Below are 20,317 nucleotides of genomic sequence, written 5' to 3'. Positions count from 1 at the left end.
AAACAAACAAGTGCTAACTCTGACATGAGATGCACATCTGAATCTGCCCTCCAGCACATCAGACAATCAACCTGGGAGAGAACTCAGGATTTTCTGTCATAAATTACCTCCTTTCTCTCAGTGGCCATTCAGTTTTATTTGCTATTTCCATCTTCTTATCCCTCTCTGCTCTATCCCTTTAACTGTGTTTATCTTTTACACTCCTTTTCACATTCACTTTCTGCTTTCTCTACCTCTCACCTTTCTCGTATAGGCACTGATGGATGCCTGGATATTTAAACTTGACCCTAAAGTGTCGCGTAAGTTCAGTTTTACCATTTACAGCCTGCAGAGAGTGTAACTTGATCATATTAATATCTGTGCCTGCAGGTGTCTGAGGCAGAAGATCTACGCTGTAAGAAGATAGCTGTTGATTTGATTCTCAACACATTGCAAACATTAAGAGGACTAAGATATAATCCAGAGTTTTGTCTCAGGATCCAATAATAATCCAAACTTTGATGAGCACCATGCCACAGCTGCATTAGTCCTCCTCTAGTGTCCCTGTGATGAATATGCCAAATCCCATTTGGTCCAAGTTACGAGAAAAATGAACATTACACTTTCCACAGTTTGAAATGTTTAAATTCCACACTGTCATCTCTTGCAGGACCTGTATCTCTGCCTGATGTACCAGAGGGGCTGCGCGGACAGGAACGTCTGAGACAGCCTCGTAAATGGGTCACGTGTATTTGCCGTGGGTCATGAGCATGAATTGACTCAATTTAGCAAAAGGCAAGGCAGAAAGTCAGGGCTGATCGGGCTTTCGTTGGGCCGCCAGCTCTGTGTAGTGTGCATAGCACAGTGTCGCAGGGCACAAGGCTGACACGACTGTGTTTGACTAATTATAAACCAGTGGTCACTGGTTAGTCTCACTGCTCTCTTTACTGCTCGGGACAGACACATGGGCTGGATGGACTGGATGGGCTCATTCAGTGGAGTTATAGCTCATTCTGGCTGAATGCCATGTCTCAATGGGCGCCCATGTTAGATGAGCTGTTTACAAAGGACAGAGGTACACCTTTATTGTGTTTACTCTTGGTTCATCTGAAGTGTGTGTCCACACAAACATAGGTATGGCTGAGAACTCATCAAGTGAACAGTTAACAGTTATTCCTGGATGAGTGTTTTGCTTTCAGAGCAGGTGGTGCTTGACTCTGTGCATGTACAGTAGCATCATTGTTTAGCCTGCCTCTGCACCAAACTCTGCAGTTTCTCTGAGCATTTAGGATTTTATCATCTTCTTTTACTCACTGTGTTCGATTCAACTTTAACTATTTATGTTTAGCTCCGTCTCACAGCGCTAATAAGAATTTCCAACTGTTTTCAGCGAAAAAACTCTGATAAACTGACACTACGCTACCTGACCTGCTGACAAAGAGACTTTCATTCGCCAGGTGGCTACAAACTCGACTTCCTCTGTGTCTGCTGGATGTGTAAATGAACAACTGTTTTCTACTACATCAGCCAAATCAAATTTTTCAGTTGACAATGTGTCAATGTTGTGTTGACACATTGTTTCCACTGCTTCCAAGTTGTAAGTTAATGCAATTTCCCGGAGCCCAAGTTGATTTCTTTAAATTGCTTGTTTTGTCCAACCAAAGGTCCAGCGTTAAAATATATGTAACCTACCACAAATAACAGCAGTGAATGCTCACATTTGAGAAGCTGCAACCAGAAACTGATTTGAAATGGCTTAAACAACTTACACATAATAAAAATTGTTGTTTATTAGTTTTTTGTAAAGTGACTAAGCAATTATTTGGCTGATAATTTTAGCATAAATTGAGAGTTCAGCTGAATAAATCTGTAGCTGTACCTCCACTTTTAGGTACTGTTTCATTTTTAGTTTGAAAAATGTAGAAACAACTTCCACAACCAACACAGCAAGGATCCCGCAGACCTGTGCATTTCCATTTCTCTTCTGTCCTGAGTCAAAGGATTGTTTCATCACTGCCCGCTAACTGCTTTACCCTGTAGGTCTGGATCCACACACAGTATGGCCAGAGGGCAGAGGCTCTGGGGTGGTGGCAGGTTTCATCACTCACTGTACTCCTTAGGTCTGTGTCCCATGGGGCAGAGAGGGAATGTAATGAAATGGCTGCAGCTCACAACAGTACAGAGGAGGGTCGGAGCACAAGACAGTACCACAGTGACTCCAGCATTCCTACTGAAGCATCTGCTAAGATATTCCGGACTGGGCCCAAGTCCGAACCCAAGGCTTCCGAGTGGGCTTCATTCAGGGAAATCTGGAGGAGATTTCCCAGATCACAACGTCGGGCCTGGAATCATCTCTCTCAGTTGTTTTTGTTTCGATTGATAGTCTGTACCAGTGCTGCTTTTCTAATGTGTTACAGAGTAAGTATGTGGGGATTGATCTGTGATCATGAGAGCTGTTTTAGAAGCTTAGTGCTCGCTCTGTGAACTGCAGCAGTTGCAACCACAGAAAAACCACATGAGACCACAAGTAGTGACGCAAGACGCACGCCGAAGCAAAGCCTGGGAAACTGTGTCACTGAAAGTGCAGCAGTGCATTTTACATCCTCCTCAACTCTGTTTGTGCACTGTAACAGTTTGACTTTTATATTCAATAGTGTCAGCAAGTTGCAGAGTTTAAGTGGTGAAAAGTGGTACCTGCATTTGAACATGTATTTACTTTTTTTAGAATTCACTGCACATTAACCAGTACATGATATTTTAAAATGTACACAGTATGAAATATCCGTATGTACATTTTTAGTGATAAAAGCATTATAATGCCTGTCTGTAAGTCAGCGTAGCAGTGTTTTTTGTTTTTGTCCACATAAATCCCCTTACTTGCCTGCGGGATGATGCAATTATGGATTTTTTTATTAAAATCAGGGCGATGTAAGTGCAGGAATATTGGAATTTAAGGCAGCTGAAAAATTGCTTCATTTGTTATGTTAACTATAAACCTTGATTAACAACATTAGTATACAGCTTTTAAAAGTGGTTAGGGTAGAGGTCTGCAGGGAAAACCTTTGATTGACTTATAAAAGACTATAAAAGCATGGTTCATGCAGTTTACTTACAGCTATACACTGCATGTATTCATCCTATATTGAATTAGCCAGAGGGGATATAGCTGCTGTGAAAACTGAAAGAAGAAAGCTGCTCTAACAGTTCACAGAGCAGAGCTACAGTATGGGGTGTTTTCTTTGGAAGACACAAATCACTGTAAGTCAACATTAAAACTGACAGAATCTGGAAATACCACAACATCTGGTATTGTGTTATCTGTCTTGATGAGTATGTGCGAGAAACAGGGAGTTTTTGTGTTTTCAAATTTTAGTGGGCACACATCTTAAATTCAATTTCTTCTGTGTACTTCATGACCTTGCTCACCCACAGGTCTGTGCATGAAGTTGTCTTGGACAGTGAGATGCAGGTGCAGGGAAACATATAATGATCCCACTTTTTGACCTGAAACGATGAACTTCATTTGTGACAGGGTGTGTTTATGCATATCTGTGTGTCTGCGTAATGTGTGGTCAGCATATTTGTGAACTTACATTACATTTAGCTGACGCTTTTATCCAGGAACCTCTGACATACAATTGTCAGAGGTCACACGCCTCTGGAGCAACGAGGGGTTCAGTGTCTTGCTCAGGGACACATTGGTGTCTCACAGTGGATTCAAACCCGGGTCTCACACACCAAAGGCATGTGTCTTATCCACTGTCCCATCACCACCCCTTGCATGCAACTTGGTTTGCACTTTGTAGTGTTGTAATTTATTGGGTAAGAAATTGTAAGACATGAGTGTGACATTTAATTTTGTAGATTACATATTGTGCAAACAAAGCGAGCCAGCATTAGTTTCACTGTGGTTTTACCAGAAGCTGCATTACGCAACAATACCATGACTTATACTTTGTAAGGGTAGCATGAATCAGATGTGTAATTTGAGATGAGTTGTGTTACCTAAGGACTTAGTTGAAATAGAATTAAGTAAAATAAAACAGAATATAAAAGCTGTAGTTTTTAATTTAGATGTATTTATTTAAATCTTCATGACTCTCAGAACATTGCCTGTAATGTCTGCAGTCATGAACTATCTGCAAGGCTGTGGCCAAAACATGTCAGTCTGACGCTCTTCACCCATGTGCAGACTCTGAGACTTTACAAGCTAAAGTTAGACATGTACCTACCAGGGGTGAGGTGAGGGGAAAAGTGTTGAGTGTGGATTAAACCATGCTGTGAAATACAGCTTGATTTGGTGAGGTGCAGATTAGGTGCTGCTCAAGAGGTTAAGAGCGAATGATGCACTAGGGTTGAAATGGTTAATGTTTGTGAAATATTGTGGTCGTGGCAAACAAAGTATTATCAAGTTTTGGTTAGGGCAAGGTGCCAATAAAAAATGGTTAAGATCAGGGTTAGGGTTATGGTAATGTGATTTTTGGGTTAGAAATGGTTAAAACTTTGACATGACTCTCTGGGCATGGCCTGCTGGCTCAGCAGTTTTCTGGGTTTGGGCTTAGTGTTGGGTTCACAGCATTGACAATTTTGTGAAACATACAGTGGAAACTTTGTCATGATTTGAAATTTAAAGAACTACCTTCATTTTCTCTTAGTTTTGCACATTCCTCATCTTAAAAATATTGGTTTTCAGTTGGTCAATCTGGGTTTTTGTGTGGTTGCACAATCTCTTGGACCTAAATAAATCAATTTTAGAAAATAAAGCAGTACTTTTAGCAATAAAGCAGTACTTGTTTAACCTTAACTGGAACCAGTGGAAAACCCGATGAGCATCATAAAAAAGTGCGTCAGGCTCTGTGTGAGAGTGTGTGGTATGCATATCAGTGTGAGGGCATGGGTGTGTTTTTGCCTGTGAGAGGCCCAGTGAGTGGGAGAGTCAGGCTCTGCTGGGACTCACAGCTGCTTCATGGTGCTGTTCCAGGAAGAGCTGCTGGACTTGTTAGTGTTTACTGGCAGCCAGTTTGTGTGTCTCTGTGTGTGTATCTTTGCATCACTCTGTTAGGCTGGGTGCTGGTCCACCCATGTTAGGCCACTCGTACTCTCCTCCACAGCTGCCCTCTGCCTTCCTCTGAAATGCACAGCAAATTATTCTGCGACACTAAGCAGACACACTAACAGAACAGTTGAAGATGCAAGGATGTAGATTCAGTCTGATAATGTTTAAGGTTTAAGGCAGTGATGGTCAGGGAAGGACTGGCACAATAATTCAGTTTTACTCCATCCCTGGTCCACCTTACATATTTGTTGATGTAAGGAGTACCAAACCAGGTATAGTCTTTGCCAGTATGTTCATCTACAGACATTTGGGACTGATCATTAAAGTAGCCTATGTGAACACAGAGTTTTCTCTCTATAGGGCTTCCTAAATCTGAATACGTTACTCTGGAAAGCACAAATAATTAGATGGAAACAGATATTTACATATATAAACCATGTAAGATGCAGCAGAGAAGATACTGCTGGTGCGTCTGTCTGTCTGTTCACCTGTCCGTCTGTAGCTGCTGGTGTGTCTGAGGAGCTTTGGAGAGCTTCACTGGCCTAGTCAGGAGGATGCATGAAATCTCACCTGGCCAGCCCTAGTGGTTTGTGAACCATAGCTACAGCAAGCAGCCTACAATAATGCACTACAATTGAGGATGACATCATTATGTGTATGTTTTTTGCATTATCTCGGCTTAGATTAATAAAAAGTTGCATCTGTGCATTAATTACAGTTTTTTACAATCACTTTGTTACTATTCTCAGAACCTTGATGTCATTTTTCACAACTCTAGACACAAAAGTCAAAACGGTTATCACTTGTAACACAGGCTGTCTAATGTTCAAAACATTGCATTGTGCATTCACATCTTTAAAGAAATCTTGCACTATCATTGGTTCAAAAAACAAATTTACTGTGAAATTCCATTGAAACATAACTATAGATCACCCACACATAAGCAACCGTTTCACTGTGTCATTGTCAAAATAGGTGATACAGGTTTCATTATGGTACTACATGTACAGTAAATACATCTCTGTAAAAGTACTGCAGTAGTTGATGCAAAACACTACAATACAATCACAACATAGGTTTATTTGAATCAAAGCAAAAATAATTAGCTATGAAATAGAAAAGTACTGTAAAATATCAAATGCAGTGTTCCTCAACTTGCTTGTACTGTAAGAAACAAAACAGGAGTGATTACTGTACTTCTACATTGTCATCAACTCTGTGTTGTGGATTTGGCCACAGCTTCTCATCTACATCACAATGGATGTTTTCATTAGCCAAACATCTTGGAAAAAACCTTCGGGCATGGCGAATTCAGGCCTGACACTGGTCTGCTGTGATGTCATTGCAGGCGTCATCCATGGCCTGGAGAAGAGTGACTTGTTCATGAGGGTGTCTGTCATGAACCTTCCATCTCCATGCGGAGAAAAATTCCTCAATTAAGGTTAAGGAAGGGAGTGTATGGGGGTAAATACAGGGTGGTAAATTGTGCATGGGCCTGAAACCATGCTTGCATCACATGAGCATGATGGAACCTGACATTGTCCCACACAATGACATAGGTCACACCTTCAGCTCTGCAAACCTGATCGAGCTCATCAAGAAAGGTGACAAGGAGAGCTGCATTATATGGTCCAATATGAGGTCTGCGTCCCACCACACCATCTTCTAATATAGTAATGGTAATGTTGGCCCCACGCCATCTTGGTCACATCACCTATTCTGTGATACACATTGGTATGCAGTCATTTAACAATTGAGGGTAGCATAATGTTTAGTGCATGCTGATAACTTACCGGTTCTCATTGCGGAAAGTTCTGATTATTGAGGCCACGGCTGACCTTCCAAGGTTTGGTTGTATCATTGTAGCCGCCTCAGTCATTGTCATGCCATGATTCATGACATGGTCTACAACTATTGCCCGAATTTCATTGGACACTCTATGCTGTTGCTGCCGCTGTCTTGGTCCGTGGTCTTGTCCTCTACCACGTTCCCCCACACCTCTCAAACGAGGCCCACGACCCCTGCCATTCCTTTGACCAACACGTCTTCCTCGTCTTCCTCCCACCACTGCTTGACCTCCATTGTGACCTTGGAGTCTATTTTCTTCAAATGAAGGGTATTTTAATTTATCTTTACTTTAAATCGTTTATTCTTCCAATGCAAAACAAAATATTTGGATATACAGCATTATCTTTTCAGTTTCTGATTTTCCTCACTACAATTTGAAATAAAGTTCTGGCTTAGAATAGCATTTGGCTGCACAGCATGAATTTGTACTTGACTGTACCATCAGCAGGACAGTAGGATTGGTGAGATTATCCCAGTCACACGTATGCAATTATACTGTAGGTATAAAATCAAAAACATGAAGCTACAAACCTGTTCTTTCTCCAAACCTAATTCTATCTACAGTATATCACAGTGACAGAGACTGAGTAAATATTCCCCTGAATGTATGTCTGCGGGAGAAGAGTTGTGAATCTGTCATGACACTGTAAGTCCCCTCAGTTACTCCTCAGCCCCTCATGGGTCTTGTCACACTTTGAAAGGCCAGAAGAACAGACTAAACATGGTGAGACTGGCCTTTTTCCTCACTAAGCTTAGAGGTGTCTGGGCTAGGTGCAGATTGACTCCCTTGAACGGTGCAGTGCGTGTACATAAGCGTGAAAGTGTCTGCCTGCTCTCCTCCAGGTGATGAGGGAGAGGAACATGAAACCTGACAGGACATGATGTCAGTTGGAAGTGACGGAGGGGTTTGCCGTTGTATTGGTTCTCATGGAATGTTAAATGTTTCTCTTCACTTACTCTCGGTATTTTCACTGGGTTTCATGTTCAAAGGAATTTCCCTTGAAAATTCTCTGCATAGCACAAAAACCACAAGATGTGTGTATGTGTGTGTTTCTGTGTGTCTATAATTTGGAGGATGCAATTGATGTATTCATCAGGAGGCAAAAATGAGGAAACTCCTTTAAAATAAGGACATTCTCTCTTCCTCTTGTTGTAAGGTTAAAGCGATAGGCAGACCTAATTGAAAAGGTTAGGATTAAAATTAGTTAGGTATAGGGTATATAAAGGGCAAGTCCAGTAAGCCTTATCGGCATAGTTTTTGCCACTCTTGTAGTTGGTTGTGATAACATTGCTCTCACAAATTTGATTGCTGAGATCCAGGAACTCTGTAACATCTGTAACAACATGCCAAATGGGACAAGAAACACAATCTTGCAGATTTTAAACAAACCCCTCTAGGTTGGCCAAATTTATTAGGAAGAGAAAACATTAAAATGTTGTATACATGCATCACTGTTTCCAGACTGAGCTCTTGGTTCAACTTTGAGTTACTGTACTTACCATACTTTTTATTATAAACATTTGAGATTAGCTCACTTTTGGTTTCAAATAAAGTTGTTTAGTTAATTTAGCAACACTGGTGTCTTGTTTACAACCTAAAGGCTCATGTTCCTTGCCATTCAGGCTTAGTAATGTCACTTTGTTCCCAGATAAAATATCAAATCTGATAAAAATAATGGCCAAATCTATGACGGTATGACCCAAGTTGTAATACAATGAAATAATCACATCAATTAAAAGCTGCATTATGTGATGTTTTGGGCCAACACTGACCTTGTAAAGTTGTTATGTCAAAAGTGCTAGCAACTAGTTGCCTGAACACATCCAGCAGATACAAAGCATCATTAGAATTCATTTGAAGTCATTTTTCTGGCCATCTAAGTCCAGTATTCACTCTCCCTTTAGCTCTGTTTGGCACTCCTAAAACTCCTGGGGAAAATATCTGGCTCTTTAATTGCTAAGTATTCCTACATTCACCAGCTAACAGCTAATTCTGATTGTCTGCTGTTTGGTTTTAGGCATGTAGTGGACACCAGATTTATCTGAAGGCAGGTGCCTTCTCCTGCAGGAAACGATGTAGATGAGAGTGGTGAGAGTGAACCAAAACAATGAAGTTGTGAAAAAGCACCAACAACACTGAGCTGAAAGATGCTGACAATGAGCAACCCCTTTAACATTTAAATTGTCTCATTTGGCAGACGCTTTTATCCAAAGCAACTTACATTTGAGGAACAACATACAAGCATACAATACATACTAGTAAGAGCAGCAATAAGTACTAGTAAGAGCTCATAGTACATGTCACATCAATGGGGTAAATACCTAGGGAAGGAAGTAAGAGTTAACAAAAAGTGCAATCAAAACAATAAAGTGCAATCAATACAAGATCATTGTAGGGGATAGAAGAAGAGCACAGGACATGCATGTTAGAGGTTAGGAGTTAGAGGTGTTAAGAGGAAGTGTTCTCGGAAGAGAGGAGGTAGCTCGTTCCACCATCGTGGTGTCACAGATGAGAATAGCCGGGACTGGGATTTCTTTGTGTGAAGGGATGAGCCAGGCGGCGTTCGTTGGAGGAGCGTAGCGGCCGAGAAGGAACGTAAGTTTGTATTATGGAGTTTAGGTAGATGGGTGCAGACCCAGTAGTCACTCTGTATGCAAGCATTAGTGACTTGAATTTGATTCTGGAGGCCACAGGGAGCCAGTGGAGGTCACTGAGTAATGGAGTGACATGAGTCTTTTTGGGCTGATCAAAAACCAGACGTGCTGCTGCGTTCTGAACCATTTGTAAGGGTTTCACTGCACAAGCTGGAAGACCTGCTAGGAGGGCATTGCAATAGTCGAGGCGAGAGATAACCATGGCCTGTACCCAGAAGCTGGGTGGAGTACTGTGTGAGGTAGGGCCTGATTTTCCTTATGTTGTATAGAGCAAAGCGGCATGACCGGGAGACAGCACCAACATAGTCTGAAAAGGACAGCTGGTCATCAATCATGACACCCAAGTTTCTCACCACCTTGGTTGGAGTGATGGTTGGGAGTCAGTTGGTAGTGTGATGTTATGGTGGATAGATTGCTTGGCTGGAATGACCAAGAGTTCAGTCTTAGAGAGGTTTAGTTGAAGGTGGCAAACCTTCATCCATGCAGATGTCTGAGAGACAGTCCGTGATCCGTGCAGAGACGGTGGGATCGCCTGGCAGGAAGGATAGGTAGAGTTGCGTGTCGTCTGTGGTAAGCAGTGGTAAGAGAAGCCGTGCGAGCGAATGATCGGCCCCAGTGAGGTGGTGTAAATTGAGAAGAGAAGGGGCCCTAGCAGTGAGCCTTGGGGCACCCCTGTGGAGAGGCAGTGGGAGGAGGATAATTGTCCTTGCCACAAAACATTGTAGGAACGCCCCGAGAGGTAGGATTCAAACCACAGCAGTGCTTTACTCGAGATGCCCATTGCTGAGAGAGCGGATAGCAGGATCCTGTGGTTGACTGTGTCACAGTCAGCTGATAGGTCAAGCAGGATAAGAACCAAGGATTGGGCTGCAGCTTTAGCTGACCTTAGGACTTCTGTTACAGACAGAAGAGCCGCTTCAGTAGAGTGGGCACTCTTAAAACCAGACTGGTATGGATCAAGGAGGTCATTCCGTGAGAGGAATTCTGAGACCATTAGTAATTTGATATATAGTTAACACACACTTATTGACTAGTGCTGCTTTAAGGTTTAAAGTTAAGTTTAGGCAGTTACAGTTAATGTTGTGTATGTAATATGTATGTTAGACTTCACAAGTATAGTAATACAAATGTGTGTGTGTGTGTGTGTGTGTGTGTGTGTGTGTGTGTGTGTGTGTGTGTGTGTGTGTGTGTGTGTATATATTAGGGGGGTTATGAGTTAGAGATTACATGTGGATAAGAGCAGCAAAAATGGCCTCAGAGTTTTGCATGGACCTCAGCGGTGGAAGCAAGAGGAAATGGGTCCAGAGGCCAGACTCAGCTGTGTATATATTCTGCAGGGATCTGAAAGTGGCCGTGTACCCATCCTCCCCTGCCTCCCACCACCCACTCCCTCATTCCCTCCCTCCCTCCTTCGCTCTGTTGGCCAGCGCCACTCTGTGCGTCTCAGGGCAGATTTCTCCCACAGTTGGGAGTGCTGGGTTGTGTGGCGGCCTGTTTATACTGGAGCGTGGACTTCCTAGTGGCAGCCTGCACCTATCTAAACATCCCCCCGGCCGCTGCTCTGTGTTCCCGGCCTCGCACAGCATCCCCCCTCCTCCTCCTCCACCCATCTCATCCCCACCCGGCTCACTCTGCTCTCTCTCACACCCTCTTTCTACTTTATCACTCCTTCACTGCCGGTCCTCTCATCATCCGTACTCGCTGTCCATCTTTCCCCTTTTCCCTCTTTCTCTTCCCCATTTCTTGTCCATTCTGTCTTCCATCTTCTCTCCACTTCCATCTTTTTCGTCATGCTCTTTCTTCCATTGCTGCTTTTTCTCATGATTCAGTTTCTCTTACACTTTTACCCTTGGCTTTGTCTTGCTGTAGAAGAGAGAAAAGACAGGATACAGTGGGTGATAGAGGAATTCTTCAAAACACACTTTATGAATAGTTTTTTTTACATCTTTATATTTACTGTTTTGAGCTGTTTTTAATTGTTTTCTCTTGCATTTACTTTTTATTTTTATTGCTACTATGTGAGCAATAATTATTAACCATAATGTGATTGCTCTTGCCATGCTGCATGCAAGTCAATAAAGTATCAATTGATTGAACTAAACAGACATCCTCAGAGAGTGGTAAAGCTACAGTTAACATATGATGCTGATTAGCACAAGTAGTCAAGCACAGCTCAGGCTGATGGTAATGGCATCAGTTCTGCAGGTATTTGGTTGTGCACCATTGAACAAATAGAAATGTTGGTGATTGCTCTATTTGGAAAAGTTATGTTATCACCAGTATTATCACAAGTTATTATGATCACCCTGAGGGGGACATGTCTTATTTCCCATATAATAAAAGTTATTTGCTGGTGGCACTGAAGGAAATGTCAGAAGATCACCCAAGTCTGTACCTAATTCTGTGCCAATCCATTGAGCAGATGTAGATATTTCACTGGATTAAGTGATAAATCTGCCCTGCTAATGCGTGAAAAGTCAGTCAATTTATCCTATGTGGACCATGAAAACCTGTAAAAAATGTCATGGCAATCCACCCAGTAGTAGCTGGTCACTCTTCACCAAATATTGCCATCCCTAGAGCCTCACCACTAGTGTGGCTAAGAGTACTGCTTTTATTTTCTGAAATCCATTTGTTTTAGTTTGAAAGATCCTGTAATTGCAGAAAAATTCATGCTATTCAAGAAAACCATGTAATTATCACTTGATTACGGTCTTACTCTCTGTTTCACACACGTACACACATGTCAGACAAATAGCACACCTCCCCTTTGTTTGTTTATTTGTTTGATTATCAGCTCCTGTCCAAAAGAGCAGCAGCAGGATATCTGGTGTAACACAATAGCAGGGTCTGTTCCCCGGGGAGCTCCCTCGGCTCTGTAGCTGTAATACCACTGGAGCATCCAGCTTAGCATTATCGCTTTTGTCCATGGAACAGCGCACTCTGCAACACTTGCCTTGAGGCATACTGAGAACACTGCATCATGGGGTGTTTATGTGTGCAGACAACTGGTTTCATTCCCACCCTCTCAACCTTCTGCACTGGCGAGTCCTTATCTTAGTCATGGTTTTACACTGTTGAAGAATGAGCTCTCTCAGGGGATCCCCCAGCCCGTTTTGGGCCGATGTGAGCAGTGGTGATTGAATGATTTGTTCTGGTATAGTCAGTCCGAGGTGAAGTATGTTGGACAAGCAATGGCTGTGAAGTCTCCGGGGATGTGTGTGCGTGTTCATGTTCGCCCTGGGTGAAGAATGTGTGTGTAAAGTGTGGGTGAAGTTTGGAGTGTGAAGTATAGAGGTCCGGCGAGAGGGCCAGAGAAAGCTCCAGTGAAAGCGCACCCTTGCTGACAGATGAATTGCTCTAATTAGAAATCCATAACATCCTGCCACATGGCCGCCTTATCCCCTGCACACTTCCTGCTCTGGGCCAGGCTGACGACAGCCAGCCCTGCTCCTTCCGTCACTCTGAGCAAGGAGCGAATGGACGAACGAGTGTGGGTGTAGCACATGCCCCAGGCAAGTCTTATCTGACAGTCCCCCCTTTTCTTGGACCATAAGTGAGCATATGTCAGTCTGTGCGTGTGTGTGTGTGTGTGTGTGTGTGTGTGTGTGTGTTTGTGCATTGCATATGTGTGTGTGTGAGTCATCCCAGCCCTTTGTGTCTGGGGTCTCGCTCAGCTGGCTGGCTCTCTGTCTCTATCACTTCCTCTGTTTCTGCCATTCTCAATCACACTGCTGCTCTATCCGTCTGCTTCCCCGGTCTCCTACTCCAGTCCTCCCTCCCACCCTCCTCCTGCTTCTCCTCCTCCTCCTTCCAGGTGTCTGGATGGGGGGCATGAGTTAAGGGAGTCCAGAGACAAACATAGGGAATATAGATGATAACAGAGGTTGCAGGCCTGGCTCGTCTGTGAGCAGGGTTCTTGCTCTGGCAGGAGTAGTGGTGCCAGCTCGGTGGATACACACCAGGCCAGGAGACAATCTGCTCTGCACATTAAGCAAGACATAACAGAGATCCATGGCCCATCATAAACATTCTGCAAAGCTTAATGGCCCTGCTGAATGCTCTGCACTATCTCTGGCCCATTATGAGATGAATTGCTCTGGAGTAATTTTAATGGTCCTGCAGCTACTAATCTCTCAGCTGATGTGGTTTCACGGCAAGTGTTTCTCATAAGATGGTGTTCATAAGTAAGCTCTTACAGGTAAGTGCTAGGGCAAACATAAGGTGTCTTAATGGGGTGTCTAGCTTCTGCAATCTGCCAAAACAGCTTAATTGTACATTTGGGTGAAATTTAGACATGTCTGTAACACTTTAAGAGGCACGAAACTTTACTATTCTGCTATAAATCCAGTGCCTCTGTGTTTTATTGATTTGTGTAGGAAAATCTTGACAAAATGTGCAACATGGTCAACATCGCTGGTGTCACCATTAACTCTTGAGCTGTTTTGTTAATGGGCTGCATTTGCTGTAGATATTTTGCAACTACCAGCCCCACGCTGTATGCTTAGGTGTTAGAGTAGTTTGGTTTCCATAAAATGTGGCTCAAGTTTTATGCACCTTTCTCTTCCCGGCAAGTGAAATCTCTTCAAAATTAAGTGTGAATCACAGTGTGTTTCCACCATCTGCCTTTTGGTTAATATATTTAAGAGGATGTGCAAGATTAAAGAATTATTTGAGCACCAGTAATATCACATCATTTCATTGCTGCTACTCTACTGATGTGGGATTATACTTCTGATACATGCAGACTCTCATCTAGGGTGTTACAGGTAAACATAGGTCACAGATGATCACAGTGATGTTTGGTTTTAGTTTAAAGGATTCAAAAAGCGGACCAGGAAGCAGATTAACGGTAATTCAGTTTTATTCAGAACACGGGTAATAGGACTTGGGGAAAAGCAAGCGGGCTGGGTGGAGTGGGAGTCTCTGGCTTATTTGAGATTGTTGCAGTGGAGACAGGGCACTCTCCAGGCTGGCAGGTAGTGTATCCAAACTCAGCTGAGGTCACACTGTAGACAGGGAAAGGGAAACAGGTGTTAGCAAACAAATGCAACAAGAATCACTTGGGCAGTAGACAAAACTCAGAGGACCGGAACGCATGTTACCACAGTAGGTTAAATGACGAACTGGCCGGGAGTGACTGTAGAGCTGGGGTTTTAACAGATTGGGTTGATTGTCGATGAGCCTCAGGTGATTGGAGCTGCAGGTGGTGAGCCGGAGAGAGGAAGCCAGGATGACAGGCCCCCAACTACACACTGACTGACAGAAAGAGACAGACAAAGCCAGCAGGGAGGGGAAAACACAAGAAACAAGAGGATGGGAGAGAAGGCAAAGTCACTCCTGACAAGTGGAGCCAATGCACCCACCTCCCAAATTTCAACAATGCGTTCTGTGGCTTTGCACACAAAACAGATGCTTGATCCAACTTCATGGAGCTTGGCTTGAAACAGAACACTTGAAATGAATTGGTAAAATTAATATTGTATCTAAGTATTAAACAGCCATGCAAATGTCTCCAAACATCACCTGTTCTCATTTGCTTACGTGCTGATGTTCCAACTTTTGGGATGACATGAACTTGAATATGTGATGTTGTGGTTACACAAACCGCTGAAATCCAACCTTCTTTATAAATTTTTGGGGGGAGAATGCTTGCTGGAGTGACAGAGAAATGCAAGTTGACATGAATACTTTGGCAACAGTAGAAGAAGAAGAATCAAGTACAATACCACAATGTCAAGGTATATTTGAAAAATCAGCCTTTATTTCATCTACTTCTTTGTCACAATAACTTTTTTAACTTATCAGCCATACATAAAAAAAAAAAATTAAAATAAATAAAACATTTCAACACAATTTCTCCCTTAAGTTGTCAGCACAAATTAAAAGGGCATGAAATGTACCTTAATGTATCAGTCAAATCAAATTATTCTTTTTAGATCTTGTTGCTGGCTCAGTAAACTGTTCAGTGACCTTTTGTGCCCTGTCATTTTGGAGGAAAAAGATGGCCAGTTAAAAGGATGTTAGAAATGACTGAGAATGGTATTGTGTTTGTTGGCATTTATCATGCCCTCTGGGGTGAAGATTAGACCAAAAACCAGAGCAGGAAAATTCACCCCACCTGCTTTCAATATACCTTTTTATAGTTCATTTTACGCTGGCACTTTTGATTTTGTAGGGTATGGTTGGACTGCAGTGGGTAGATTTAAAGTGAAATGTCACTGGAGATAAACACACTAAGACTTCTGACCTAAACCATGAAAAACCCATACACTGATAAAATATAGCAGCACCAGAGATGTACATTCACAGAGATGTTAAGTCTCTGTGGTCAAACACACATACAATGCTGCAGTGTAAGATTTGCTGCGGTCTAAACAAACTGGACTGCTACTATTGTTTTTATCCCTTTTGTCTTTTCAGTGACCCCCCCTTACACACGCTCACACTCACAAACACATCCCTGCACACACATGCAAACACATGAGCTGACACACAAATGCAACCCTGGTGCGTGCGCCCACACACATGCATACCACCATACATGAACTTCTGGCTTCATGTTTAAAGTATGCAGTTTTTGTGTGTGCGTGTCTGTCAAAAAAAAGTAAGGGGAGGGAGGAAACAGGCAACTGAGAAGGGAAAAGTGGGACAAGAGAGAGTCAGAGAAAGAGGGAGAGAGAAGTTGAGCCACAGAACAACGCTGCTGCGAGCAGCTGTGGCACTCCCAGATTTCCCCCTGATTGCTTTCAGCTGGTACTTGAACCCTGGGCCTTTTGGGTTTTGGAGGCCAGCCCAGACCCCACAATCCCCCCAGCGCCCCATCCAGCTGCCTGACCCCTCCCTGACCCCGTGCCGAGGATAGGAAAATACGAGCTTTGCCAAGCCAGAGAGACTCTTTTATTTTGCCTGCTGGCATGCTGCCGGTGACCAGGGCTTACATAATGGGAAACATAGCAGGACCCAGGAGAAAGCAGCCCCTGCCCCCCTTTCTCTTTTTCCTTACCAATCGATCCTCCCCTTTCTCCCCATCTCCTTTCTCCTCTCCTTCATTTCTTTTCCCACTCCGCTCCCTCTTGGTCCATCCTCTTCCTTCTGCCTCCCCTCCTGTTTGTGATATATCTTTTTGGGCCCACTCGCCTGGGCACATTTATTACAGACAGCCTTGACACAATCCTGAAGCCGAGCCACCAGCAACACAACGCCACAGCGCTCACACACAGACACACTCAAACACACAGGCGCACACACGTGTGGGCGTCTGTTTGAATGCTCTGAAGCATTTATAGCTTGTGTTGAGCATCTTTGTGTAGATAACTTTAATGGAAGAATGTACATGTAGTAATTAAATGTTACCTCAACATAAGGACATGGAGAACACTAATACCTCACTGCATTTAATAGTGCGTTTTATGTCTTCAGTGTGGTTGTGTGATGTCTTGTGTTTTTTGTTTTGCTTTACTTTGGCTCACTTAAGCAAATTCCTATTAACCATGTTGAAATGGCAAAAAAGTCTTGAATTGTGAATGAGTCAGTTTTCTTTACCATGCTATGTTCAACATTAGTGCATTGTTTCAAAATTGTGTGAAGTGTACCTTCACTTTGAAGTGATGCAGGGGTTCATGGTTACATCTTCCTTTCACTTAGTACTGCTTGGTTTAATTTTCTGTCTGAACTAAAAATGGAAGAGCAGGGCAGCTTGTCAAACCTCTGAACTGCCAAGTAACCTTTCCACTCACGTTAGCCTCTCAATTAGGTAAAGTCCCCTGGGAGACAATTTGGAGGTGATCATAAACCAATTAGTTGTACAGTGTTTTTTCAGCATGACATCACCAGACCACAGTGCTCCGGTTTAGTGAAGTCTAGACGGCTCACCAGAGCTGAGGCAGCCACCAAAGAAATAGGTGGCCTGTGTGTGTGTGTGTGTTTTGTAAAAAACCTCAAACAAGAGTGTAGGGACTATTAGTTCTATTTTAGTTTGATACACGCTTGATTGGGAACCATTAGAATACAGATGGTTGAAACAATGCGCCGGCAAATGTACATGTGGGAAGCAAGCCCTTTTAATTTAAGGATAATTATGATTTATTACAACTTGGGCATTATTTTTTATGCTTATATTATGTTTTATTTTATGTTATTGTGGTTTTTGGTTATTCTTATCGTCAGTCATGATAGCACCAAAGTGATAGCTTGGATCTGGGAAGATGGCAACATTGCTAATATAACCTCTGTGCGGGCAAGGAATCAACCTAATAATCTGCTTGGATTTAATTTTTACAGTTGACATGGCTATTAAAAACACATCAGTGAGCCACACCTATGAACTGGGTGACATGTATGTGATTCATTACAATAGGCTGTATAATGTATAGGCTTATTTTGAGTTGATCCAACATACGGTCCTGCTGCCATAAATACTTGCTAGTGCAATAAATCCATGGCTGTAAATTGCACCCTGAGACCTGACAAAAGCCTTTTCTTTTTAAATAACACTATAGCTTTGTACACTTTTAAAAGTTTTACGCCTCCTGTAGGAAAGAATGGGGCTGAGAGGCACAGCCTCAGGCTGGGGAAGTTGGGACGTATTGGGAGGCAAACTAATTCATTGTTGATTTTGGTCTTTTCATGGGATTTGTTGACACTAACAAAAATATGGAATATCCTCTGTCTTGGCGAGTACAATGTTATTAAAACAAATAGGAATCATGATCAAAATTGTGATAATAAGACCCAAGTTGTAAAAAACCTGAATTATCCTTTAAGTTAAGATTGGGTAACCTCCAACAAGTTCCCCATACATCACAGTCTTATTCTTTCTTTTGCGCCTCTTCTCCTTCACCTCCCCATCACCCTCCTCTCCATCATCTCCTTCTTACTGCTCATCTTTTTCTCTCCTTGTATCTCTCACTTCTTGCAACAAATCCTCATTCCTGGGAAGGTCTCAATAGAGCGGAATAAGATTAAGTCATGGACGGCTGTTGAGGGAAAACGCTGACCTCTTCTCCTCCCTTTTGCTCTGTCTTTCATTTTTCAGTCTCTCTTTCTTGGCTCTTTCCTCCCCTCGGCGCTCCTTTATTCTTGTTCTCCCGTGTGCCCCCCAGCCTTCCAAATTGTAATAATAGTAATAATGATAATAACGGTGATGGGCCTGGTGACGGTGATGTAAAGAAACATAATATTAGAATAACAAACACACTCTCTAACCAATGGCCATCATTTGACCTCTGTGGATGTGAGTGTGTGAATGTGTGCGTATGTGTGCGTACGTGTGCATATGCGCACACACACTCTCTCTCGAGCTCCTGAAACTCAGATTTTTGTGTATGTGCGAGAGAGAGCTGAAGAAGAAAAAGAAGAGATAGAAAAAGACAGTAAGGGAGAGGGAGTTTGCTGGCATGCTGTATATACGGTCACTTCCTCTCCAGTTTAAACAGAGCAGGCTGTGCTGGCAACCTCCGATCCCCACTCCAAATGGTTTGCATCATGTTTAAACCCCCCTGCCACCACCCCTCCTCTCTCGTTCTCCCTCTCTCTTCCTTTCTCTATAAATCATCAAAATCTCAAACTTTATGTGTTTGAAAAAAAACGACACCCCTTTGCTTTCTCCCTGCAGAAGGGCATAAGAAAAAGCTATAAAATGGTCCTAGGATCTCTTTCCACTTCAAACACACCCCTCCTCTTTCCTCCCTCCAGCCCTCCGTCGGCCTCTTGTCACCCCTGTGTCCTGGTCATGCTGGTCTGGCTGGGTTGACTTCCCTCCTCAAGAAACGATGTGGCTCCAGTAAAACACCTCTGCCGGCCTCAGGAGGCAGATTATCTCCATGGACAAATTTCTATATGAAACCCCGCTGTTTGTGAACCAAGCTAGTCCCCTGTGGTAACTTGCTAAATGCTTGGTTGGGATATAAATGACCCAATTTCAAACTCTGATAAGAATTCACTGATAGACGACAAATTTAACTGGCCATGGACATATTTGAGATTGCCCTTCCAGCTTAAAACCAATGTTTTCATTTTCCTGACAAGTAACCTTTTGCAGTTGTGACAATATTGACTGAGTGTGTATGAAAGTTTGTTTGACAAGATCATCTCAACTCGGGGATCTACATCTAGAGACCCTAGGCACTACAAGTAGCCCTGCATTTTGGGAGTGCAGTGTTCTAGTGGGGCAGTATGGTTTAAGAAGTTCTTTCATAAAGGATGGTGCCTGACCATTAAGGGCTTTGTATGTAAGAAGAAGTATTTTAAAATCAATTCTCAATTCTACCGGGAGCCAGTGCAAAGTTACTAAAACAGGGGTTATATGATCTCTCCTACTGGTTAAGAGACTTAACCAGACTCGAGTTAAGAGATTTTTTAGAGCAGCCTGAAATCACGGTAGTCAAGCCTTGAGGTAACAAATGCGTGGACAAGTTTCTCTGCATCATCTCGATGTAGAAGGTTTGATCGCACTGACTGAAACTTGGTTAACAGACCATGACTTGAACCGGGATTTTGAAATCAATGGCTTTGTTCAGCCTATCCGCACAGCTGACCGGCAAAGCACATGCGTGTGCTTGTATGTCAATTCACGCTGGTGTAAGACTGTCATTGTAAGGAAATCTATTTGTAGCCCTGACATTGAACTATTATCTATTTCACTGCGCCCGTTCCATTTACCACAGGAAATCCCGCAAGTACTTATGACAGTGGTTTATATTCATCCTAGAGCCAACATAGTAGATGCAACATCCACTATTGTTAAACTTGTGCATCGTTTGTAAAGCATTTCGCCTG

General features: G+C 42.8%; 1 long non-coding RNA gene across 1 annotated transcript; it reads right to left on the bottom strand.

The window, feature by feature from the left end:
• Window positions 1-14,435: 14,435 nt before the first annotated feature.
• LOC123986494 lies at window positions 14,436-15,186 on the bottom strand. The gene is made up of 3 exons (XR_006828892.1): window positions 15,083-15,186; window positions 14,644-14,793; window positions 14,436-14,547 (listed from the first exon to the last, which is right to left on the bottom strand). It is a non-coding gene; the product is annotated as an uncharacterized LOC123986494 (long non-coding RNA).
• Window positions 15,187-20,317: the final 5,131 nt, after the last annotated feature.

This window comes from Micropterus dolomieu, linkage group LG17 (genome assembly GCF_021292245.1).
Source record: "Micropterus dolomieu isolate WLL.071019.BEF.003 ecotype Adirondacks linkage group LG17, ASM2129224v1, whole genome shotgun sequence".
NCBI lineage: Eukaryota > Metazoa > Chordata > Actinopteri > Centrarchiformes > Centrarchidae > Micropterus > Micropterus dolomieu.
This window is presented reverse-complemented; position numbering and strand designations above follow the sequence as displayed.